The following is a 27,968-nucleotide window of genomic DNA, read 5'->3' as shown; positions in this document are numbered from 1 at the left end:
GAAAAACTGTATAAAATGAATACAAAGCATTGTGTTTTTTTTTATTTTCACTCCTTTACAATTAACCCATGCCGTAATAACTTTCCTTTGATACTACATGACACAAGCTTCCAAATAATACCACGCATGGTTTTTTTACTGGAAGTGAATCTGTTTTACAAAACTTTTGCATTAGCCGTATGACCACTAGGTATTCCAGACAGATGGTGCGAAAATACCTGTATACATATATCATTAATTTATTAATTGTAATTAGAATTAAAAACATTGCAACTTTCTTGTAATCAGCTGGAGATGAAATCATTGTTTCGATATTTATAACGTCAACTACATTTCCTTTCGACAATGTAGGAAATGTTTGGCAAGATATAATAACACAGTTTTTAATTTGTAACTTAGCTTTCCAGACATAAAAAAATGTATACATACATGTATGCACAGTAGGTTAAAAACTTAAAAAGTAGAAATACATATATTTGTACTATTTTTTAATTGTTTTTAAGTCGTTTTGAAGTACACTTCTTGATTATTTGATTACGTCTCCTGAAATTGTGTACAAATGAGATGTAGTTTAGTGTTTATAAACTATAAATGTAATTTTATGCAATACTCATCTTGAATTTTACCATGATTATTTATAATTTAATTAACCAATTAAAAAATATTATAAAAATCTAAAAAGTCTGATATATATATATATATTCGTTCCATTTATAAATTAAGAAACACGACGTTATAGTCAAATTTTCTATGGTAGTCAAAATATGCTTGTAAGTAATGTCCCCTGACTTTTTTCATGTATAGAATATTATGGATGTTACTGTTTAAATACGTGTTTTAAAGTTATCCAGAAAATATATAGAATGATGCTTTAATCCGTAGTAAGACTGCCTTTCTAGGGGCTCTAAAATAGTTTTACAGTACTTTTCTAATTAATCAGTATACTGTAGAAGATATAACCATTTAGATGATCGTTAATTAGGCCTAAAGATTAATTAAGGTTATCTTATCATTCATTAGTAGTTCTGAAAATAAAAAAGTCCTTAATGCATACTAACCTGACATCCTTAGTAAGCCGAGTAGTCCATCTACTGTAGAGCTGTTTCTTTCCAAAACTTCAAGCTATCATATTCAGGCACAGCCTGTATGACAAAGTATTACTGGAAATACAGTAGTTTAGATCAGTATTATAATAATTATATAAGCTCGGTATTATGCTATAGTCTCAGTAGTGCCATTTATCGTATACCACGGATATATAGATATCCATAGACATTCTGTTTCAACTTGGTGATGCAAGTATCAAGTACAGATAAAGACAGGTTAAAGAGTTATAGAGAATACATGATGCGCTTGTACTGCAATAATAAGCAGAGAGACACATAATGACTTTATATCATCTAACAAAGAATAGGCTCCCCACCTAGGCAGAAATTACCTAGTGAGAGAGAGGTGAATTTAATGGTAAATCAGAGGATTAATCTTTTCACACATTTCGTGAACCAAAATGAAAAATAAACTGGCAAATAATAATTGTCAGAATGTAGTTTTCAAGTGTTAAAATTCCAGAAATGGTCCTCATGTATCCATTTAGTTATATTCTTAGTAATAACCATGTATCTGTTATTTACAACTCAAATTCCTTTACTTTTTCAATTAAAATTGTGTGCAGCGTGCTTGTCTCGTAGCACGTAAGATTTCAGTAATAATATGTCGGTATATCACAAAGCTAACGTCACTTTTAGCATTGCTACACTTCAAGAGTACAGCTGTAACTTTGTATTTCAGAACTCTTTAAAGTCCTGGAGTGAACTTATGGAAAAGGAACTTTTATTTTTAGTTAGTCACATTTTTTGGAACTGCATGTTATTTTTCTCTTTAAATTTTAAATTCTCGTAAATGATGTTCTATTATTTACAAGAAAAAGATCAGGAGTTCAATAGGATCTTAATTTAACACATAAAATTTACTTCGATTTTATTACCAGAAATGTGAAGTCTTTATAATGAGAATTCGTAGGTGGGACACATTGGGTTTGATATGAATCTTAAAACATGTATTCGCTAAATCCTGAGATATTAAAGTTATAGCACAATTATCAATAACGTAATTTCCTAGTAATATGCTTTACAATATTCATTTAAAGAAATTGTATTTCAAATTAGAAAGGTAATAGGATTAAATCGTTCAGAAGCAACTTATTACTGAAGTTTTAACAGGACAACACATTCAAACAGGATTTTCCAACGCGGATTCATTATTCAAAAAAAAAGAAACTGAAGTTTGGTGGCATGAATATCAGTAAAGAGTTAAAACTTTAAAACGTTTATTGATAATTATTTTATGTGTTAAATTAAGATCCTATGGAACTCCTGATCTTTTTCTTGTAAATAATAGAACATCATTTACGAGAATTTAAAATTTAAAGTGAAAATAACATGCAGTTCCAAAAATGTGACTAACTAAAAATAAAAGTTCCTTTTCCATAAATTCACTCAGGATATGGTCTTTAAAGAGTTCTGAAATACAAAGTTACAGCTGTAATCTGAAGTGTAGCAATGCTAAAAGTGACGTTAGCTTTGTTCTCGCAGTAAGTATGAAATTGGTGTTCTAAACCAAACTTAAATTGCATTTCATGATCCAATGCGAAATAGCTTTAACAAATACGATTTTTGTCAATGATTTGAGATGCAGTTTTTCAGCACTTTAATAAATAGAGGCTCTTTTCAGCTTTCTGTCACAAATAATAGTAGCCATAGTTATTTTAACGGTAATAAACAACAGTAATAACAATATTATTAAAGGATAAAGACTGTTATTATTCCGAATTCCTACAACTCATCATAGGTTTTAATAACTCCTGATCAAACGTCCTGAACACTTTCATTCATAATATTTCATTTCGTCTTGTAAGCTTGTGATTCTATAATCGATATGTAGATAATGTAATAACAGGTCCTTTATTTTTAACCGTCTTTGAACTTTTGTATATGTCAAAAAATAACCTACACAATATTTGTGACTGCTAAGTTTTATATGTGTAACAGTGCGGTAGTGTCAGTAGACGTGACAAATTATAATTAAATTGTAACTATCTAGTTTTTATGTCTACATCTCTTGCATTTCTAGAGATTATTGATAAAAACTAATTATACAGTCTTCAGTGCTAGTTGTATGTTTCCTAATTAATTTTATTTGACGTTTTCAAAAATTTATTAGGAAATACAATTAAATATGAAGTAATTTTAATATGATTTTGAATATACAGTACATTTTCAATTATGCAACTTTCAAAGTAAATGGGAATGTTATTTATCAAATACAAAAGTGTAGATAGTTTAACACTTTTCTACTCAAAAATTCAAGAAGTAAAAAACCTAATTTGTAATAATTTTAGTGGGTTCCTACATCCTCTAGAACTAGATTTAATACTTTTAAACAAGATATAAAAACCAATTATTTTTATTTATTTCAGTACAAAATTTAACAAAAGTATGATATTATAATAATCTCATTATAAATAATGTCATATATTATTTGTTGAGTTACAGGTATATATAGTAATCATAAGCCTATATCATGTAAAGTAGCAATATATATAAATATAATAAAACATATTGTTTGTAAAATATGCTGCCAGGTGAAAAGGTTAAGATAGAATTAAAAAAAACAGATCAATATAAAAAGTGAATTCTGTCTTTTTCAATGTGAAAAATATTTAGTTTCTAGCCATATCAGCAATACCTTATTAGTAATGATTTAAGTAATACTGCTATGTTTATTTTTTTCATGATAGCTGATTTAGAATTTAGTTTATATATGTTTATGATAATATGTGGTCACGTGTAAACTAAAAGAGCGTTATGCCTTGTAGTCATTGTATGAGAAACTATCAGAAACATTATAACGATTGAAACGTTCAACATAAAACTGCCGTTTGGCTCTGAGGTCAGTTGCCCGTTAACAAAACTGTTTCTTCAGTGCCTGACCTATTTGGCTGAGTGCTACATTTGTTTGGATACATTTATTTTGTAAACATCCTAATGCATCAAGGCAACTTTATACGGCAAACAGGAGCTCACGAATCCTACATGTAAAAATATATGTAAAACTCAGCAAACCAACACAAACAACCAATTAGTGTGTGTGTGTGTGTGTGTGTTGTGTGTGTGTGTGTGTGTGTGTGTGTGTGTGTGTGTGTGTGTGTGTGTGTGTGTGTGTGTGTGTGTGTGTGTGTGTGTGTGTGTGTGTGTGTGTGTGTGTGTGTGTGTGTGTGTGTGTGATATAGAAAGTGAATTTTCTTCACATTTTCTTCGGAAAAATCATTCCATTTATTTATATTTGATACTAGACATTTAGACAGGGAAATTAAAGAATACAAACATAACATGTGTGTTACTAAGTCATTTATTACATAAAGATGGTACGGTAAACTATTTTACTATTTAAACAATAATAATATTACTAACTTATAAATTCTCTAATATTAATCACTCTCGGATAACCGGCACCTGTGACCCATCCAGAGCCGTCGGTGTCCCGTCGTGCCGCCTCCTTGTGTCAACGGTACTATTGACGATCTTTATCTAATCTGCCGACCTTCCACTGACCAGACTCAGAACACTCCCCACTCCATACCAAAGCGTTTTCTCGAAAACATTCCATAAAATATTAAGATGAAGGGATATTTTAAGGCCCCTTTGTTACAATATGGAAAAAGTAGTTTTTAAATATAAATTTGTAAGTGAACTAATATTATTTCACTTTTAAAAAGTTATTGCAATTATTTTCCTAATTACCTTCTATAAATACACTATAAGTACTAAAAAAAGGGTTACAACATTGAAAGAAGAAACTGCTAAAATGCTAATGACCTATAACTCTGTGATGGGATTAGTCGACGTTAGTGAGATAAATAGACTATATGTCATCATTTTTGGCCAAACATTCTGTCAAGGTCCAATGAAATTGCAAAAGAAATTTGTCACATTGTAAAAATTTACAACTCTCAAAGCATGGAAACATTTCATTCATACCAGTTTTATAATTACTATCATATTCAGACCCCATCAAAAACATCAAATGTCTATATATTTCACATTAGTATTAATTTGCATAGTATTTATTAACCTTAAGTAAAAACGTTTGGCGTGCATAGCTTACAATAAATAAACTAAATGATTTGCATTATATTTCGATTAAATTTAATTATAGATAGGTATTTATAATTTAGATTTTTGAAGGTAATGAACGGAAACACTCCCTTGAATATAACCACTAAACCATTCAACATAAGCAGAATTGTTTGCTACCAACGCAATGGTTTCTAGACTTTCTAACGCTTATTGTATTTATAAACTCAGCTTTCTGCTCTACTATTTTGTAAGGTGTCATTCGGTAGGAGAGATAATTCCTCAGGTTACTTAACATATAGAGATTGTGGTCTAAAGTTTATAAGAGTAACTTTCTTATCTTACAAAGGTTTTTCTTAGTTATGAGAGTGAGTTGAAACGCAAATGTAGTTTATATAATATATATCATAATGTATATTATACAGTATATATATATATATATATATATATATATATATATATATATATATATATATATATCACTCCATACTCCAATAAACTCTTGAACTGAAATAAATCACAACAATTTCCATGGATGGTCGTAATAACAATAAATATCAATGAGAAATCGGGGAGTAATAAAAAACAACTTAATGCTAATTAAACAGTTAACAATACTATTTTGAAAACAAGGAGTTGTTATCTCAATCCAATACAAATTGGTGTCTTTTCATTATTTTTATTTCGTACGTTAGGAATCAATATTTCCTTATAAATTATCTGTTTCAATATTTATGTAACAGAACTACAAAATAGTATTACATTTTAAATTCAAATTTGTGGGGGCGGGTTACACATTCTACTGTAAACTTACACCTAATTCCAAGGGTTGAGGTTAGTTCTCATATTCAAAAAACTTATCCCAATAACCATAGTTTTATATCTTATAATAATTTCCAAATGGATACTCATTTATATATTTAATAGTCTCAAAATTTAATAGGGTGTGGGGTTTTGGTGCCATATAGGCTAGTCTATAAGCCATAAGTAAAACAAAACCGACTACACCTTCACTATAAATATGTATATGGCAAGGTTACTGCGATCTGTTATTTGATTATAACTACGTTTAAAACAAAATTTGATTAATTCAATGAAAAATATTGAAAGTAAGTTTCTTTAAACTTGTTAATGGTAAAATATACATGTTATGTTTGATAAAGAATAATTTTGGTTGTATTTTCTTTTCTTATTAATTTAAAATTTTTATGAAAAACTTAATCAATATTCTTTAGAAACATATTTTACATTTTTTCAAGTACTGAATTGTAAGAAAGCTAATATTATAAAATATTTACAAAGAATTGTTTGAAAGAATATTAGCTTATTTGTTTTGACGAACTTTCCGACCGAAGTTCCTGTTGTTCTTAAAATTGATCAAAGTCAGTTGGAAACTTTTTAAAGTTTCTATTGTCTCTTGTACAAATATATTTACCGCATTAGAAGTAATGATCTTAACTTTAAATATAGGCATGGGAAGAGTTACGAGTGCTAAAATAAAAGAACCAGTAATAAGATTTAAGCATTATATTTCAGTAAAGTTAGTGAGTACCATGCACAGGCAGACGTAAAAAATAGTGTTGTATTTTAAAACCTAACTTATTGAAGTTAATGCACTGTTAATTTTAAAGTATTCCAGGTGTTAGTGATAGATATTTAGTAACAAAGTAAAGTAAGAATGACTAGATTTCTATTTAATGAGTTATTTAAGTGTGCTAATATGATGCTACAAGTTATCATTGTTCCATAAGAAATACACTGTAATATAATCTTTCAATAAAAAAATGATAGCTTCATTTTTACACAATATTTTTTTTTCATTCCTTAATTTTATCCTATATTGCTACAGTGAGTCCAAATACGGCTGTAATTATGTCCAATCAAACTGTATATTCAAGCATCCTGGATTTAATAACTGTTATTCTAGGTTAATTGGCCAAATTTCAAGGACTGGATATCTAACCATTCATTAAATAATGGATGGAGGTCTAGAAGTAATCAGTCCACAAGAAAGAAAGGACGAAACACGAATTGTTCTATCAAGGGATGGTTCTCCATCCAGTGCAGGCAGTGTTGGTGAGGATAGTACGTTTTACCAAGAGGACCTAGTCTGTAGTGTTTTTGAATTTGAAGTATTATGAATCAATTTCATACTTTTCGGGCCCATGGTATACCACTACAGCTATCTACCTGACAATGGACTCCCACAGATGAACAAGGATATTGTCATTGTGATAGACCTCCAATATATAATTATATATATATATATATATATATATATATAATTATAATATAATTTTGAATTATATATGTATAAAAACTATTATATATATATATATATATATATATATAACTGTTATTTTATTTGTAATTTATAAAAATAAAATACGTTAGATTTTTCTTTAAACAAGAAGTTAACTTTAGTTTAAATTATTTTATTTGATAGTAGAAAACCTTTTCTTGAGAAAATTTTTACAATACAAGTTGATTGTTTAATCGTTTAAGAATCAATCTCAATATCTAACAAGTTCAAGAATTATTCTTTAAGTTAAATTAAATTTAATAACTGCTAATTAATAAACCATTTTTAAAGTGATTTGAGTAAGAATTCTCCTGAATATCCGCCCTAACAAATATAATTCATTAGTTTCTAAACTGGATAATTAAGTATTGCTAAAGTATTAAAAAAGTTTTGGAAAGCGATTTTGAGAAACTTGCGTATCTCTCTAGATTAAACATTATGTTTTTGTAGTTATTTGTCCTAGAATTTGAAGTGTATGAAAATTAAAGTCTCAAATTAAGATGCAAAAATGCATGACGGAATAGAGTCTGCAAATACCAAGCAGGGACACCTTTACAGTTTTTGGAAACTTATACGAAAACGTTTTTGCATAAGGGCGGTTGTATGCGGATCTGAAATGGAATCACATCTTACGAAGTAAGTAATGAAATGCTAGAAACTGGAATAAAGAATATGTGCTATTTTTAAGTACACCAGGGTTACAAAAAGGAGAACATATTTCTTAACTCATAAGAAGAGGAATATACTGAAAATATTGGCCCCAGTATAACTTTAACAATGTTAAATTGAAATAACTGAGGATTATGTCTTTGGAAATCCGATTGAGTGCAACGTTTTATGAGATTATCCAAATAACTTAATTACCTAGCGTCGCTTCACCTAGTATTACCCATGATAATATAGTAGGATAGAGTTTTTAACTTTGGCATGGGGAAATATCCAATGCTAAAATTTGGCAATGATAAGTCCTTTTTAGCTTAACGAGACAAATTTGTGGTAATGAGCTATATTTCATTACCAAGAAGTACATTTACTCTTAAAGTCGGCTTTAAAATAAGTTATATTTAGTTTAAGCATTCCTTGGTACTCTACGCTGAGCTCTAATTATCACAGTACATTCTAAAGATGTAGAATTAAGTTCTGTGTAATTGTTGATCCTAAAGTTGAGACGTTTCCTTAGTGATTTTACGTATGTGCGCATATGGATTATCTTAATCAATTCCTTTTCAAAGTTAATTATTGATGATTAGTGATTTAAAGGCATAACACGCATATTTGCCGTACAATAAAAAAAATAAAAGATCTGGAGGCTGTCCGATAATACCAGTTTTACATTTTCCAGTGAAATTATAAACTTCTTTGTGTTTGAAAATTAAAAAAATATTTTACTAAACTAGTTTTCTGTAACCTTTACAATTGATTTCTCTACAATACGTATTATCTATCTGCATTATGCAGATATATATATATATATATATATATATATATATATATATATATATATATATATATATATATGAAATATATATATAATATCAATAATAAACATATAAAGATAATTCTGCACAAAAACTATAGTTTCCGTACTCATTCTTTTGTCAAAATGTATTACATACACTTGGACACCAATATTGGCCCGTAAAAATTTATCAAATTATCAATTTGAATGTTTAATTTAGCTCGTTACCATTTTTTTATTGCAGCGTCTGTTATCTGACGCTGTCTCAGGCTGGTATGTGTCTGGCTGGTGTCTTTATATTTTGCCAGACGCTGCAATAAAAGTAAGGTGACTGGAGTTACATTCCACATTCAGATTGAATTAATGTAGTAGCTACATGTTTTGTAGAAGACTCGGTTGCTCCACCGTGTTAAGAAATCGTGTCAGAAACATCGCAGTCCACTAAATTGTGCACGTAATGAGACAGTGAGTTTCACGTTCACCACTTCACCTATTTATAAGTGTCTCTGATTTAGAAACGATATAATGGTTCATTTTGAGTTTTTCAGCGGTAATTAATTTGGATCTCTTCAGGCGAGCATCACTCCAGATTACAGAAGTCAAGTCTGCTTAAGCGTACCAGACCCTGCAATAAAAGGGAGGTCAAATCGAACTAAATTAAACATTGAAAATGAATTAACCCTTCCTAACATTCCTACGTTGTGTGTAGGCTATATTAAAGGTAAACTGTAACACCATAAATGTTTAATTTTACCTGGTACAAAATTAGATTGGATTGAATGAAAGTGTTTACTGGTTTTGGTTTTTACGTGCATCTAATTTCCTCATTACAATAATAAATTAAAATAAAGTAATATTATGTAATAGTAATTTGGTTCATCTACACATAACTTTTCCATGATTAAATAGTCGTTATAACCCAGATAATGAGTGACTATAATCTAGTAGATTTAGAATTGTATCTAGTATTCTATAAATACTTTACATTATTGAATGAAAAATATTATAACTATAACTTACAGTCATCCGTGATCTACTTTCATAGGTTCAGTAATTTGCTGGCGTTACTGTTAATAATTATTCTATCACGGTAGCACCTGGAGTAACAACAGTTACACAGTACTCTACAGTTTATGTTCTGCAAGGAAAACTCTAGTTATAACCACGATTATAATTTTACTACTCAGATTATGATTTTGGCTACTATTTATTATATACATTTATTTAGATTATCACTCATCGTAATTTTTCATGTATGTCAATTCCGTGTGTACAGGGAGTTTTGAAGAAAATTAGAAAAGTACCTAAAACGTAAGACTTAAGAATCTTGTTGAAAACACACAAAAGTTTTAGACAGTATCTCGAAAAAACAAAAAATTGCACAAATTTAGGTTTCTAAAAACTGTGAATACAGTATAACATTTAGTATAACATATAGGGACTACCCAAAAGAGACAAAAATAGCATTAAATTAAGGATAAAAGAACACAAAGAAAATTACTAGAAAGGAGCTGACAGAAAGGTCAAGAAACTGAAACTGCACACTATTGTCCTTCCGAATAAAATCGTATGATTTTAAATGAAGTCAACTTGCCACATCGGGAGCTAGTTTCTTTTTTTATAATAAATTAATCAAGGCCTCGTACATAAATACCAATTAATCAGTCGATCATAAGTCGAACTATACCACCTTGGTTAGTTATTCAGAAAAATTCACTGACAAGGGAAACCTAATTATTAAACATATTAGAACTTTATATTTTTTTTAATGGAGTCATATTATGGTTTTGAACAGTTCACCTAGAATGACAAAAATATGCTCACTTTCTAATCTTTGGTTGATTGGTGAGTGCAGAACTGTTGTTACCTGCATTATTTAATTCAGCTTTGATAATTGCTGTCTTGCTTTTATTAAGTGCATGTCTTAGAGTCAGTGTATGGAGTTGACAAGCGTATCACAAAGCTCGTGTATGATTACATTATTTCAACCTAAATTGTGGTAATGAGTTAGTCTAGTTATTGTCGTGATGAAGAGATTTGATTGAAACGTAGTGGTACAGATTTTTAAAAATCTGAACTATCGCAAATGTCTGGAAAATTCTCTTTCCTTTACACAAATCAACAGTTTTATTACCATGACTAGCCACCTTAGTCTTCATTTAGTTAAAATAATTTATGCTTCGATGGACTTTTTAACTTGCTGCGTTCCCTAACTAAATGTTTTAATGCCATTTTTTAATAAAACAGGCTACTTCTATATTTATTTTGTATGATGTTTTTATTTTGATCTATATTTTATTTTACTTCCACACTGCAAATGTTGTAATAGGTTGGCGTATAGTAAATGTTACCAATTGTATATATGAGGTAACTAAATCGTTGTCCAAAAGTCACACATCGAACTAATATAAATGAAACAAACTACATCGTCATAATAATTTTCATGTTAATACAAAACAGAATATGATAACTAATATTTTTTTAGTGGTAGGTTAGCATAGTATACAACAGTATAAATCCTATGAATCAGTCTTCAATAATTTAACATCCTAATCAATTTAATTTAATCCTACAGAATGAGATATAATCCTTTTTCTACATTTATATTTATCTCTTTTAATGAAATTAGCTTAGCAATTTATAACCAAATTTAAACGAAGAAATCTCTGAAATAAACACAGTAGTGAAATATGAGGTAAATCCCTCAGGAAGCATACAGTTTTAATTACTACTTTTTCGTATGGAAATGACACTGGCCTAATGCATTTTCCCACGTAAAACAAATTTTAATTAGCACTTTAGAGCAATGCATGTGTTTCCTCTCTCTTTCTCTAGGGGAATCAATCCAATTTATACGATTTTCGTATGTCAGAAAATCAATTTACAAAACATTAAATCTTTCCGTTAGTTTTTTGATAATCCAATAAAAATTATTTTTTACAAACGTTGACTGCGCATTGCATGAAATTGGAATCCCGAATTTTTTAAATATTTTGTACAGAACTAAATGTCTGATTAATCACTTTAATTGGTCCCTATTCCTTTGAAATGTTAAACAAATAAGTTTAAAAAGTAATAAGTATTTATGAACATACCGTCTGAATTTTTTACATAAATATAACTCAATATTTTGCTATACGGTACAATTTGATTTAACTATGAGAATAGTCTATAATTGATTACACATATAATGTTTATGTTAAATTCATTGCAATAGTTTTTTCTATAGAACTATAAGATCTAAATTAACGGTGTAATGTATTTGGTTAAGGATGAACAGATAAACAATATCGCAATATAATGCAAATTAGAAACATGCTGTATACGTGTGTGTGTGTGTGTGTGTGTGTGTGTGTGGGCGCGCGCGCGCACGTGTATTTATTATTTCTCATAGATGAAGTATTTTATACATTATTGTTTATTAAAATAATCATGAAATTCCATTTAAGTTGATTATGAAATAGTTACAGCTTTATGGACAAATATCCATATTAATGTATTTGTGGTATGCAGCAACAAAGCGAATGTTAATGGATATGTACTACAAGTAGTACTTTATGTCAAGTCTGCAGCAATGTTACAGCTTACCGGTACAACCCCAATATGTTATGGTAAGCTTGGTATACCCAGAAGATATTGTTATGTATATTATATGTCAGTATGTTAATTCAGGATTATTGTAAGTAGAGTAGGTAATTTATGTATGTATGATCTCTAATAATACACCAAATAAAATCTTTTAAATTGTTTCTAAACTGTAAACTAATGTTTTTTTCTTTTTAAGCTATACTATTGCATTGTATATATAGCAAAATATGCCAATTTAACATCGTTAAATGAGTGCATTTAAATTTTATCATGATGAATTTTACTATTTTATCATCATTATTGGTAATCATACATTAACATACATATATGAAAATTATAATGGATGTTAGTTACGTATTAGAAGATGACCGAGTAATACGAAATAAAACTCATATATATATATATATATATATATATATATATATATATATATATATATATATATAATTATTTATAGTGTTAACAGGCTCAAGATCATACTTATATTTGATTTCGTAATTTGAAGATATAGTGGTAGTGTATTCTTCAATCGCCTAATATTCACTAATGAATTAGGTATAATTCTGTATAGTAAGTTGCTATTATGTAAGTATGATTTTCTGGATTTCTCAGGAGTACTCGTAGCAATGAAGAAGAAGAATCCGGAATTTATCAAATTAATTGTAACAATTTTGATTTAAAATACATTGGACAAACAAAAAGAAAGTGAACACAGAAAGCTAAGGAACATAGGGCATGTTTAAAATACCATCAGGAAGAAAGATCAGCCATGGCAACACATGCACTTCAAACTGGACACTCTTTTTCAAATGCAAAATTACTAAAAGAAGTACAAAATAAAAAATTCCTTGATGCATATGAAACAAATTTTATAAAAAAGAACCAAAATAATCTGGTAAACAACACACCTAGGCATTTTCAAAATTCACCGTTACTTTATTTGATCTAACTAAATATCAACTGAATTTTTATATATATTCATATAACATACTGTACTGTAATAGAATATTATCTCTTTGTATTTTTAATGACATATGTTTTTATATAGTACAAAATTGTTTATTTTATTATTGTTATTATTACTTTTATTCAGTATAAAATAAAAATTTCACCAAATGGAATTTTTAGATTTATAATTCATAATAATTTGTTAGCTACAATTAGTTTTCAGATTATTCGATGCATTCAACAAGTTGTATGACTCTAATATACGAGTTTATGTGGTGCTGTAGATGAAATTGTTTTATAAAATCCATTTTAATTATGGAATAGAATTAATTAAATTAGGTATAGTTCAAATCATGTTTCCCTTAATTTTATAGAATTTTCATTATTAGTTTAAATTATTACCACTTATATTACGATTACTATTTTCAATGTTGCTATTAATAAATATTACGTCCAATATTACAATACATAGTTCTTTATACTTAAGATTAATAACACATATAAAGTCTTTGACTGTAAAATGGGTAACTCTTTAAATGGCATGTATCCATTTAGATGTATTATCCTGACTGTTTATAATTGCAGTAGTGTAAGGCACTCAATATGTACCGGATCCAAATTTGATTCAACTAAAAATTGTATATTTTATTCCTATAGGACTATTTAGTTGATAACAAAACTCTGATTCAGTTGCAAACATTTTAATGCATAGGTACTGTATATATTTAGAATTCTCTCTGGGGAAATTATGCTCTTTAAGATAATCTTTTTTTCCTAAATATAGTGGTCTACTCGTATAAAATTTAAGTTACCTTAAGTAATAAATATCTACGCAGATCCCAAAATAATAAAACCATAAGATGGAAACTAATATGAGGTTCCGTAAATTACTGGTAAAGTTTTAATTCAATATCTTCTCTAAATAATGTAAAATTAACGTTAGTTGCCCTTAAAGATATTAAAAATAAACAATTCCACATGTACAAACGGAGGGGGCACAATGATAATCATGTATGGGCATTTAAATCTGTATTACTTACTGTATTACGAGTTTATAGGATCAGATTGAACCCCAAAAAGTAAACTTACAGATGAGATAAAAATTTCGAAAAGTCTCACGCATAAATAATGGAAATACCTAAAATTATTTTAATATAAGGAAATAATTCCTTTTTAGGGAAAGGTTTTAGGGAGTAAGAATGTCAGTATCTCCCTAACAAATACGTTGTTAATATTTTAAGCTGCTACGAGTATAAAATATGAAAATATTAACATACGTTACAGTACCTTAAAATATACTTACATACATATTTTATATATATATATATATATATATATATATATATATATATATATATATAGCATTTTTGTTAGTTCACTGTGGCGTTTCTAAAGCTACCTACATTAGTTGATATTTTAAAATTAAAACTTAAATTAAATGAAAATTTTGGGAAAGAAATATTGGGATTTATTTTAATTAGATTGTGAGAAGTAAGGATAAAAACGAGTATGTAATCCTTTGGCAAGTTAGTTCTGGTAACTTTAAATTATTAGGAAGGCGACTCACTACCTTGAATTGATCAGAAATTGTCTTGTGTACTGCAGTTACGTTAGACCTGGGATGGCTAGTGTTCTCAGGTTAGATACGGCTGAGCCAATGAGAGAACGCCGCGGATGTCCATGAGAAAGGGAGGAAGGGGAACTATAAAACCGCCAGCTCATAATTTTCGCCCTTCTTTTGGTAATTTATCGTGAATTACGTTGACTAAAGTGCGCTGTGTTTCTAAATTTTTTTCCGCGAGGGAATTTAAGGAAAGATTAAATTCATAGAAACTACAGAGCAATCTGAATAACTAATTCTCGATGAACAATAAAGCACAATAGAATCATACAAGTTACATTAGGTTCAAATTTGCAAGAAAAGTGAATTAAAATTTAACTTTATGAATAAATTTAATTGAAATTTGGAAATTTATTAATTTATTAATATTTCATTGGAACTGTTTTATTGTGAATTATTAACTGGAAATTAATTGAACATTAATAATTGTTTGAAAGAGTTGTATCTAAATTGCAAAGACTTGAAAGTTAAGGTACAATTAGTTGAAAGAGAAGTTTGATGTTTTATTTTAAAATTTGAGTGAACTTAGAAGTGAACATTTTTATTTTTTAGTCATTTCCAAGTGGTATTTCAAAACTTTATTATTTTATTTCAGAAGAGAGCTCTGAATTTTAGTATAAAATATTAGATTAATATTTTTATTTCTTGCCAAAGGACGTTTTAAAATTACTTAACGCTTTGTCAATTCTTTGTGGAAAATAGAGTGATGAAAATTCTGAAACATTGAACATTTATAATTTGCCATTATAAAATAAATCCATTATTTTAATTCAGAACTGTGTTTTTAATTTAAGTCAAGACAGATAATATTCAATAGTTTAAAAATCTAATAATAAATTGTACTGAATATTTAATCGGAGCTTACTAATCAAAAATATTTTATATCGTCTTGGATGTCTGAATATTAATATCTAGATTCCAAATCGTTATATTCAAAATTCTTAAAACTTGAAGAGTAGGAATGAAAAAGGCTTAGAATTATTGATTTTAAGCTCAGTTATGACAAAAGATGTAGAGACATTTTGATAGAAACTTCGACCTTAAAACCATAAAAAACTTATATTTTAATCTTGTTTATTTTCGAATAATAGGCTAGCATATATTGCATATGTGCCAATCCCAGCTTATCTCCACCAAATGTCATTAGCGTGAACATATGTCATTAAAGCGATGAATCTGGAAGTACATATACTTTCGAGTTTCACAATATCACGTTCACATTCCTTGATTTAAAAAAAATGAAAGCACATTCGCTAGACCAACTCCAAGTTATGAAAAACCAGACTATTAAATTTGTCGAACCTTTTTCACTATAATGCAGCGTAATCACTATAATTACACATGTGAAGAAGAAAACTTTTTCAGTACAATGTTGTATTTGAACGTTGTAGTATATTACGTATAACAAGTTCAAAAGTATCCTAACCAATAATTTCTCATAATAATTGAAGGGAAGGAAATGGTTGAGATCGGTATGAGGTTTATAATCTATTGATAATTGACTAGTACTCATGTTGATTTTACTCTTCAATACTACTTATATTTACTGTAAGCGTTACTTGGCATTATTAGTATTTAATATTTTTTTCAGTTGCACACTAATTGCTGCATCTATGACGTATATAGTATAGTTCATTTAAATTAAAATGTTGCATCACTTCGCGTCACGTCTTAGCTCAGTCTCAGCTGTTGTTAGAGTAATGTAAATTTGTTGCCCTATTCTTAATTTTATGACTCGTTGAATGAGTGGATGGTTTTTACATACCTGTGTTAGTAACCAATAACCTTCACACGCAATGAACGTACATATAAGAGCATTACCACAACTGTTGGAATCTAAGTAGTTTATATTTATGACGTTAGACTTTTAAAATTGTCACCATGTAAAAAGTTAATAAAGATACATCAGTAAACTCTACCTTTAAAAATTTCATGCTTAAATAGATATTTATCCAACCATTATGATAAATATTTAAATAATGGACTTTTGTATATTATACCAGTTATTAATGTGAATAATTTATAATACATTACCATTTCAGCACATTTCATAGACATCTGCCTAATACAAATAGCCTCATATAAATTTCTTCAGGATTCTTTAATTTTTTTCCGAGCATAGCCGGTACTAGCAAAAACGCCATGATCAGAAAAATGGAATGAATTTACGTATTTATGTTGTTGCTATGCATGAATTTGCCTATTACACTTATTGTAGCCTTTGGAACATGTAAACTGCATTAACTTTCAGAGACTCAGACTACACCTTTTGAGACACAATACTTGCACGTAGCTATTAGAGTACTTTTGCCAGTCTCAAGAGAAATTAAGTTTCAAAATGGTGGCCGTTCGCATCTGTATTAATCGAGTATTTCCAAACACACTAAGTCGAAATGACACGGAATGACTTTCTAAATTTAGTTTAATATATTTTACTATTATATTACATTACTTTCATTCTTGCACATGATACTCTATATCATTTAAGGTTTCGAGACGGCTGCCATTCAAATTTAGGAAAAGATATAGTGATAACTCAGTTCTTGTGTATCATACAACATACTTGTTAGAATACTTAGGCCATGTAATATAATGTATGTATTTAATGGCCTTTAACTCTCGCAAATTTTCACATAGGGGTTGTACAAAGTTTTGAGGAATATACAATATAAACAAGTTATTATAAGTGAATATGTTTATAAACAATTCATTATTATAAAATCTATAGTATCGTAAAAAATCGATCATATATCGTATAAAATCTATAGTATCGTAAAAAATTTATAAGCTTATAGTCTAACGACTTTCTTATAATTTTGTAAAAATAATGCAGTTTGTTTTTGACGTGACAACGTCTTAAATTAGGTTGCGGCTCGGGGTCACTCATGAAAAAGTGTAACGCCCGGTAACGTTACGATGCCCGTCCAGTGGGTCCGCCGCACGGGATCCGCACGGGATAAAGCAGATAACTGTGGGTCCGCTGCACGGGATAAAGCAGATAACTATGTTTATTCGTGAAAATGTGGAGTGCTTAGATTCGTCATTTACAACAACTACAACAATAAAGGTAAATAATTGTACACTGATATTTCATTATCGTAAACTATGATTGATTGATTAATTGTTAGATTGACACAAAAGTTGAGAAACTGAGTTTATAGGTTATGTCATACTATTGACAAATGTTGATAGTGTTAAGTAAATTATTAGTTTAAATCACTGAGAAGAAACAGCGCGTATTGCTAGTCAAACATTTAAAATAACAAATTATAACCTCTAACCTGTCATAACAGTGCGACCAAACAAACGAACTAAACCGACCAATCACCACGCGCGGAGTTAGAATTTAACTGTGTTTAGCAAGAATTTCGAAATTCCAATTTTAGTAAATGTTTTATTCAACTTTACCATTTACAATAACAAATTTTAATTAATTTCAAATTATGTACAATGTTTTAGTAAACAAAATATATTTCTATAGTTGAAATTTGTGCAATTCTTATTTTCATTCAATTCCTTGTTCCTATTGTGCAATTTAATAATATTCATATCAATAAATATTCTACCGAGAAAAAGACGTTGTCACGTAAAATCTTCGCCCGTAAAACCGACTTTACAGGCAACCATAATTTTTTTTATGTTACGTTTGTTACGAGTATATTAATATAGCAACCTCGAGAGATAATATTATCAGTGTTGTGAAAAATAGCTCTCGAAACTAGTTTTTCAGTTTGATATTTCCAGATAACATACATATATTATATCTACCTTTCTTAAAAATAAATGTGGAAAGATTATTAGTAATATTTTTATTATATGTAAATTTTTAGACTTCCCAATAAAATGTTCTTTCCTTAGTATAAATATTGTATAAATTAGATAATTTATTATTTTTGTAAGAAAATAGATGGAACTAACATTAATTATAAAATGTTGTAATTTTAATATTGTATTTTCTCTAGTTTAATACAGTTTTATTATTAAATACATAGTATTTACCTTCCTTATTTTATTCATTGTAATTTTAGATGCAGCGGGATTTTCGAATTCGTTCTTTGCAGTTTGAATAGTGACAATTGTTATTAGTGTTTTAAACAACGCATAAATTGATAAAAACTTAGACTGATTCATTTTAACACCACTAGTATACATGTTTTGAAACTCGCGTTCGCAGAAATAACTGATAAAGCAAACATTGGAAAAGCAATTCCCAACATGTAAATTTAGTTCCAGTTTCTAACTCTCAGAGAGGTTTCTCTTCGAAACTCAAGTTTACTTGAGATTCAACATAAATATTTTAGCCGTAATGTTTTGTCACAATATATCATTTTATGCTTTGAAATGAAGTAAAAACTTGTTTACAATTAAGGTGAAAACTGTTTATTAACTTATAAATTATGTATGATTTTGTTTCAGTAAATCAATGTTAAAAATGTCTTACCAAATATAAATTGTTAATAGATCCTTTTCACTAAATTATGGATGATTAGTCAGAATCATTTATCATAGTGTAGTGGATTTTCCAGGAAGTCCGTATAGAGGTATAAGAATTTTAAATATTGTAAGTGCAGACCTAACTGTTTAATAAATACGACTAACTCATCACAAGTGGGTTGAATTTTTAAAGTTGAAAAGTAAATATTTTTATAGTTAAACTGTTATTATATTAATAGTTTTATCTTATGTCTGAACGTAAATTTAGTAAAGTATTTTTTTTCCTATTCATACTCTAAACTACTAGCTCATTGCCATTTTAAAAATTAAAATTACACTTCCAACGCTTAAAACCACTTTACACCTTGTTTCAATTAATACCTGTTATAAAGCTCAGAATTATATAAAATACATTTTGATAAGTTTTGTGTAAGAATGATGTGGACTATAATTTGTGGGCGAATCCTAAAATACTTCAATTTCTTGACAAGGTTTAACCCATTTAACAATTTTTTTATTGTGTCAAGATATCACAGTGTATACACTTCTATAGTATGGCATGTGCTAATGGTATATTAAGGATTCTATAGCAGACAAAAGCAATAACGTAACGGATCTCACTTAGTTGTCAAATCTATTCGCTTTATACACATAACTTATATACAGAGACCATTGACCGATCATTGTATCCACTAATCAACTCATGTTTGCCCAATTTATAATATTGAAGCAACAGTGAAATCCAGAAAGTTTCCGTCGGTTTAAAACGTCATCTAGTTATCGGGTTAAGCAGCTGTAAATATATCAGCTAGTGTTTGCTCTTTAAGATGACTTTCCATCATTTAGTGCCAAATATGCAAATCATATTATACCAAGCTATTCGAATGGGAAAAACGAAGATTGTTTGAGGTATTTAATCTTTAGAAGGTGGAGTAGACTGCAGGAGCTATAGTCTTCAAGAGGAAATTCCACGTTTTAAATGTGTATAGTAATATCATGAAACGATGACATTCGATATTAATAATATTCGAACACCAGTGTTACACCTTCATTTAAATATCCCTTTAATTCACGGTGGTTTGTAAAGCTCGCTGTTTATAAGTATTTTACATCAAGGAAGTTTACTAAGGAAAATCGGTTTATTGCATAAAAAAGGCCCCGAACAAAAACTATATACTAATGTAAAACCTAGTTTAAAATTAGTTTAAAGTCTTTTATTTCTTAAATATGATTTTTCAGCGTTCGGTGTATGTATTGAATATTAATAATAATAATTTTTTATTACCCATTAACTAACAAGACTAATAGTTACAAGACAGTGTAGAGACATACTCGTACATTCATTAGTTCAAGTACATCTATAACAGCGTACATAAAGTTACAACAGAGAGCAAGTCTTCCCCAATGCCCTTCACTGATTCACTGGCATATGCAATACGTGCATTTTGACTTGTTGCTCAAGTCACTTCTCTTAATTGATTACACATATCTCTCCTAACTATAACCCTTGATTATGAATCTTTCTCCGTCTACAACTGTGTCCGTACAATTTGTTTAGTGCTTTTATTATGGTATGTTTGTTGGAAAAAGTATACTAATAACCTCGGTGAGTCAACTATTAAGTACTACAACAAAAGAATTTTGTATGGTTACAAGTTATTGTTATTGTTAATACTATCTGATTACAGGTCAACGCTTTTTAACTCAATAAAATAATATTCCAGAGAAGGAGGTGCTGTTTGGTTTTGATCTGAAGAAACATTAGTAAACGGTGCTCCTTTTTCAATAATACAAATTTCCTTGTCCCTATTCCCACTTCACTTGTAAGACAGTTTTAGAACATCAAGAATATATATTTTTTATAGTTAGTTGATTAATACAGGCCGTTTAGTTTATGTGAGTTTCTAAATAAAATTATTCTTATAACATAATTATGCATCTTTTAAATGTTGTATTAGTATTTGGTTTCAACAAAAAAATCTTTGTTGTACTCTAAGTAGTATAAGTCACGCATTGCCTAATTCAGAAGTACAATATGAAACTGTAAAAATGGAATAAGACGGAATTGACAGTTGCTGGTTAAGTATGTTGATAAAAGGTTAAACAAACATCAGCAGTTATATACAGTTCCAGCGACTCTTGGGTAAACCACGAGCTCTCTATAAAATACCAAAGAATTAATTAGCCACTATTGTTTAGGGTGTTTACCATTGTTTGTGTACTTTACAATAGCTGATCCCTGCATAAACCATCCTGTTTTCTATTAAAAGACCGTTTATTTTACTATGCAGAATTTGTTTAGTGACTGAAACAGACCCAAACTTAATTTAAATATTCCTGTATAGTAAATTCTTGAGGATGACATGAAAAAGACATTAGGAGAAAACTACAAGAAAATAAATAATTAACATTAAGTGTAGGTAAAACGTTTAAGATAAAAAGGAAGACTTCTACATCTTATATTGAAATTATTGATGTTCTACTTGCATAGATACGGTTCATATTCAACAATGATGTATCAGTCGGGGTGGCCGTCATAACTACTCGTACTATTGCAGTTTTACTTTTGTATCTTCTAAACGTATTCAATCAGGAACAATATCTTTAATCCTACTGTACCGTATGAACAGTTTTAAATTACGAGTTCCAAACCTGTTGGATTGCTTCAGTTTGATTCCTATTGAAATAAGTGACTTCAGTTGAGAGATACTAAGAGAAAACCAGTGAAGGGGCTGTGAGAAGGAATGAGAACTTTTCCCTTCTTGTTTAGAACACTTTAAAATGCCGCAAAACAATCGCTTTGTTTACTCGCGCCACCATAACTGCAATTAGCTAACAGAACCCTGAATTGCTACCATTCCGCAAAATAAAATAACTGAAACCAAACACAATACGAACATACGTTTTATTTCAATGTTCTCGAATAGTTGCTTATTGGGAACGGTTCAAGAATTGGCGTTAAGATGGTGCACTATGACAGACTGAAGACGTGCGATATATAGTCATTTAGTTAATTCCTGGGAGTTTTGCTAGATGAGAAATTTACTTTTGAACCTCACATCCTAGAATTACGAACAAAATTAAGATCAAAAATCAGAAAATTTTATTTTTTAAGGAATTTTTGTAATTTATCTCTCTTGAGAACCCTTTATTTTGCTTTAATTAACTCAAAATTATAGTATGCTTTCCCTTCCTGGCGGGTACTTACAAAACATTAATAGCTAAGTTAAGAACTACACAAAACCTTTTCTTGCGTATACTGCTTAAAAAATCTACTATCAAGCTCTTTTCCTTTGTACCCGCTGTTGCGTATTTTACCGATCCAGCACCTTTTCACTCTTAAAGTCCTGAGGTTGTTTTTATTCCGAGCGGAAATCATCTTTACAGTACAAGAAATTTTGAAAGAAAATATTTTCAACTACCCAAAGTAAATAAATCGATTTTCGGTCATTCCTTTAAGTACTTGGGTGCGGAAAAATTTTAATCAACTTCCGCTGCACATAACAAATGCAAAAATAGAAAAAAGTTTTTCAGGATGGAAATCACTTGGCTTTATTGTCAACAGGACACATGATACCTCATAAGCTTCTTAGTATAGCAGTTTATATATACAGGGTGAATATAAAGTCAGGACCCCCCCCTCTACTTTTTTCTCTAGGTAATATAAGGAGATATCATTTGGGTAGTGGTGCAATATAGAAAGGAAGTTTTCATTTTATGATATTGAAAATTTTTTTTGTCCCCCAAAAATGCGAAATTTTGGGGGCAACCCAAAAATTTCAAATGTAAACCCCTATCAAGTGACCCCTCATTTTAAAGAGCATGAAAAAACTTAAATAGTAGTGAAAACCAGAGATTGCTATCTCTTTCCTAATCCGAAATAATAGCCAGTATTACCAAAACAATTTTAATAACTCACCACGTCACGAAGTCAAATCAAATGTTCAAACTGAAGCCCTCCTACTATTTGGCAGTGAGACAAGCGTAGGGTGAACGCCTCTCTGACGTTTATGAAAGTCTGAGGTGGTATTTGGTTGCAAGAATTAATAATCCTGTTTTCTTAAATCTTCAATGTTTGCTACTGGTGTTTTGTAAAATTGCGGATTTTATGTGACCCCATAGAAAAAAGTCCATGGGTGTAAGGTCCGGAGACCGTGCAGGCCATTCTATTACACTTACACCACGCCTACCAATCCACTGACCACGTAGCTGAGTTCCCAGGAAATGTCGTACAGCACGATGATAATGTGATGGGGCACCATCTTGCTGGAAATGAACGAGTTCTTCTTCAAATTCATGTTTGATTCTCCCTAATAATCGTATTTATTGCAGGAAAAATTGATTCTTGTAAACATTTCCAAATACAGTTGACCATTGAGATTTCCATTAATAAAAAATGGTCCTATAATGTGATTCCCAAAAATCCCGGCCCAAACATTAACTTTTTCTGGGTAACTGCGTGCGAGATTCACGGAAAACATGGGGATTTTCTGTGTCCCAGTACCTGCAGTTGTGTTTGTTCACATCTCCATTGACGAAAAAACTACATTCATCACTAAACAAAACGTTTCGAACAAACAATGGATGAGCAGAAATTAGTGCTTCCATTTCTTCACAAAATTGTAGACGACGGTCTGGATCGTCTTCGTTTAACTCATGGATAAGCTTAGTTTTATAGGCGTGAAATTTATTTTTTTTCAGTAAACTTTACCACAGACATTTGGGAAACATCACAAAGATTTGCTGCTAATCTGCTGGACTGCTGCGGATCTTCAACAAATTGTGCAACAATTAACTGTTTGTCACCACCTAAAGGAGGCCGACCTGAGCGTGGGGCATCTTTGATGGAACCAAATTCTCGGAACTTATTTACTAAAGTTCTTAAAGTATTTTCCTTGTCACAGGTCTATCAGGATGTGCCAAATTAAACCGCCTTTTCTGCCTCATGATAATTTTCATTCGAAGCCCCGAAAGTAAATATCATTTCTACTTTATCTTCGTGACTACGTGCCATTTTTACTCGTAATCAGTATTAGTTAGATAATATAATTTAAAACTCACAATGCGAAAGTGCATCTAAATAAATTATTGTAATAACACTAAAACACATATAACCTTCTCAAAATACTTCACGGAACAGTAAACCACACAATACCACTGTGATAATAATGGTTCTAACTAAGATAATAACTACTCGCTACATTGGCTTGACAAGGTTACAACTAATATTTTTATGAAAATTGAGTTTATTTTGCAATTATTCTATTTAAAACACTCTCTATCTAATGCACTAACTCTCATTGTCGTATGTTTCATAATAATAAAGATACGAAAGTGACAATGTTCCAGCTGCAATGATCAGCTGTTGGTGTCAGCTCTACTATCTATTATAAATAATAATGCATCAGCTGACTCATACTGCTTATTGTGTTCTGACGATTTATTTACATTGAGGTTATGTATACTGATGATAGTCCAGTTTGATTTTGATGTGAATATTTCTTAATTTTTGAAATTAAAAAAATGGCACAGAGTGATTTAGAAAGTAATTCATCCAGTGATTTATTTGGAGAAATAAAAAAAATATCATAAAGAAAGTATTACTTTCTGACTTAGAGAATGTCATTACATGTCCCAGAGCATCTATAAGTTCATTTTTCTATACAAGAAAGTTTGAATGTGTACAATATGACAGCTTACAGTGTAACCAAGCCAAGTATATTGTGCTATATGGAATGAGACAATGGCTGGAAGAAGTGGGAAAAAACATTGCAAGCGCAAAAATATTCTTCTGGGAAAAGTTTTTGTGCACAATATTTAAATAAAAAAAAATAGTCTTAAATGGTTTCTGTTTACTTTACATCCTTCTGGAAATTCCTATCCCAAAAAGTTGAGAAATTAATAGTTTGATAAGTTTTTTAACTGCAAAATTGCATATCCAGAAATTATGAAATTACTTAAATAATTTTATTTTACTAGTGGACAGGTGTAGCTATTGACCTCAAGAACAAACCTACTGAAAATTACGCAATAATTACAATTAATGTACGTTTTGTACAATATCAAAACTTTGAACGAAATTTTCTCAAAATAAGCAAAAATGGACTAGTTTCTTTCGGATGTACTTCGAACCGGGAAAGCCCAGTCACTCATTGACAATAAACTCCTTATCAGTTTACTTTCTAGTATTGGGATTCTTCATCCATTGCATGCCTCACTCATTGAGAACACAAACAACCAATAAAGCTGTTTCCACGCAGATGGAAACTGTACCCAAACAAAATAAATTTAGGTGTAAAGACTTAATTACAATTTTTATTGGCTATGTTGTTGGAAAAGAGATAGCGATCTCTGGTTTCACCACTATTTAAGTTTTTTTCATGCTCTTTAAAATGAGGGGTCACTTGATAGGGGTTTACATTTGAAATTTTTGGGTTGCCCCCAAAATTTCGCATTTTTGGGGGACCAAAAAAGTTTTCAATGTAATAAAATGAAACTTCCTTTCCACATTGCAACCACTACCCAAAGGATATCTCCTTATATTACCTATAGAAGGAAATAGAGGGGGGGTCCTGACTTTATATTCACCCTGTATATATCTAATACCTTATCTTATTATTGTAATAGTATCCGATTCACATACTGAGTTTGAGTACGCTAAGAAGCCATATATGAAAACTTAATTTTTGAGTTTTATTCAATTTAAACTTTTTGGAATTTATACAATTGACATATTAAATAAAATTTATTTTAAAGTGGTATTAAGTGTAAACCTTTAATATTGCATATATTGTATACAAAAGAACACTAAATATATTCTTTATACTATTTCCTAATAACCTAACAGAGGTTTCATCGACGAGTGCTTGCTTAAAATACTTTTCGATTTAGCTGCTTAGCTTCTGTGTTTTATTTTACTATTTCGTTTGTAAATATATATAATTGGTTCCTTTTAGATTAGAAGTAGCACATAACGTCAAAGCTTTATTGTTAATGTAAATCCAATTTTAAATGAGATTCAGCACCTGTTCGCAAAGTAAGCAAACTTCTGCACACAGAGTACCAAAATCAAAACGTAACTTATTCTTACAATCAAATTTTTGTATTAATTTACTTGTGGTTTGTACGAAAGTATAGCCACATGAACTGGGAAATATTTTTTTAATGATATTAGTAATACCGCACTTAACGTTTTTAATATCAAAATTACATTGTATATTTCTTTCCATCTTTTTGAGAAAATATATGTGAAGCAAAATACAAATATTAAAAATTGAATTAATGTTTATTGTTAACAGCTATGTGATGTTACCATAAATTATATACATTGATTTATGAAATATGTTTACGAATAATCTAGCTTTAATGTACTGTAGAGAATTTTTAGTGGTTTTAAGATATACAAGGCTTAGTAATGCTGTAATGTTTTAATGACGATTTCTTGGATGCCGTGTTGTAAATACATTTATTTTAATTTAAGAGTAAATTTTTTGGAATTTGTCACTTGCGGTAAAATACTTACATTAGACGTTCTTGTTTATGTAATTTTGTAATTATCATAAATGATTTTACAGTGTCGTCTTTTTTATGTAAATGTTGTATAAAAATGTAACTAATTTTAAAACTTATTTTAAAATACAAATAAAAATGTTTTGTTTAATATTATATCCATTAACATGTAGCTTAAGATTTTGTATTATATTTATTATTTTATATAAAGGAGTAATATAATTTGTTACAATTTGTAATTTAATAACGATATCCTTCCGATATTTTACATTGCTCTTCAAATATAGTACTATGTTCTATTACAATTAATATTATTCATCTCTCATTGAAAGTATAAAAAAAAAACACTTGAATTCTTCTTGTAAACCTTTTTATGTAATTTGAATATTACGCAGTCAATTAATGTTGTTCAATATAAAAAATATTTAATTAATGTTATAATCCTTTAAAGATAGCTCTTGAAGATAAAACTGAATACTGCAAACTTTTCACTGGGCATTCAAAGGGTAAGACTCTCACTTCCGCATTTACGAGATATCAAACACCGATTTTGAGTCTCAGTAATGATTAAATATAGCGCCATTATACTACCTTACTTGTCTTTATTACTCCCTTGTACTAAAATCCCTTTCAGCTGCACACACTTAATCCTACGCTACCGCTTTTTAAACCTCAGTTGAACCATGGCCGCCTTTCCAAGTTTTGAATGCAATTTGAAAGGAAATGGTATGTGGTTCCATTAGTGGATTGTTGTGAAGTATTATTGTGATAGGAAAAGTAACATTTGGATATCCATTGTCAAGACCATTACCGCGACTTAGGAATACATGTTTCTTATAATAAAGAGTTGACATCGAAATCCAAAGGATAGACTTATCAAACGTAATAATGCTACATCTGAAATGATGGCAGTATTGGTATGTAGCTTAGAATCAATATTTAAAATAATTTCGTCAATAATCCAGTACTGCCTTT

Source organism: Homalodisca vitripennis, chromosome 2, assembly GCF_021130785.1.
Source record: "Homalodisca vitripennis isolate AUS2020 chromosome 2, UT_GWSS_2.1, whole genome shotgun sequence".
Classification (NCBI taxonomy): Eukaryota; Metazoa; Arthropoda; class Insecta; order Hemiptera; family Cicadellidae; genus Homalodisca; species Homalodisca vitripennis.
This window is presented reverse-complemented; position numbering follows the sequence as displayed.